The sequence below is a fragment of the Austrofundulus limnaeus genome, unplaced genomic scaffold (assembly GCF_001266775.1).
Source record: "Austrofundulus limnaeus strain Quisiro unplaced genomic scaffold, Austrofundulus_limnaeus-1.0 Scaffold248, whole genome shotgun sequence".
Taxonomy (NCBI): domain Eukaryota; kingdom Metazoa; phylum Chordata; class Actinopteri; order Cyprinodontiformes; family Rivulidae; genus Austrofundulus; species Austrofundulus limnaeus.
Window position 1 is genome coordinate 1,217 of NW_013952650.1, and position 1,080 is coordinate 2,296.

The following is a 1,080-nucleotide window of genomic DNA, read 5'->3' on the forward strand; positions in this document are numbered from 1 at the left end:
AGTTAAAAACACAAATTACAATAAAAGAAAGTAAAAAAGTTATATAAGATGCTAAAAATTAAACATCAAATGACCTTTTGAATAAGTAGGTCTTAAGTTCGGCTATGAACTTTTTTTTTTTTAACATTTTTTAAATCTAAGATGAGTAGCCCAAATGTTTTGTTGTTAATAGAGTGGAGTGTTGATATGATGACCATCAAATTGTGTATTTTTGCTTCCCTGATACTCACCTCACAAAGCCAACACTCTACATATATCACATGTACAAACTCATTTTTGGGAAAGCGGGCTTAATTCTGACAGGGCTGATCTCACAGCTAGTCCAAACACAGCTCACATCAAAGTGAAATGATGATTTTTGTGGTGATTTCATGAACCTTTACTCTTTACTGGTTTTGCGTCAATGGTTTTTACGTAGAATTCTGTGATGATTTGCGAGTGCACAGGGTGCTAGCTGAGTTAGCTGTCACACGTAAGGTGCAGCCCAGAGTCACTTCCTGCTAGAGTGAGAGAAGAATGGAACGTGAGATTGACAGATGGATTGGTGCAGCTTCTGCCATAGTGCGTAATTGGTAGCGGTCAGTTTGGTGAAGAGAGAGCTGAGCTGGGAGGTGAAGTTTTCTGTTTCCTGGCTGGTCATTTTTACCCTCCCTTATGTTTACAGACTCTGGGTAGTGACAGAAAGATACAAGTGATTTGATTTGAGAAGTTACATAAATTAGTTTTATCTGGCGAATCACCGTCTGCTCACTGCCGCCCTGCGCCGTAGTGCAAAGCCAGTATCAACACTATTATTGATTATAATGGTTGCGTATTTCCTGTAGAGGTCGGACCGCAGTGCAGCGGAGTGTAATTAGGGGTTAGAGATCAGGATGAAAAGTTCAGTTACCTGGTAGAGACTCAGAGTAGAGCTGCTTCTCCTGCAGATTGAGATGGATCAGTTGAGGTGGTTCAGGCTTCTGGTAAGGATGGGCTTGATTGCCTTCCTAGCAAGGTTTTGTCCAACGACTCCGCCTAGTGCAGGGATAGGGTTCTAACTATGTACCATCTTTAAATTTCCCCATGAGGAAGACTTAATCT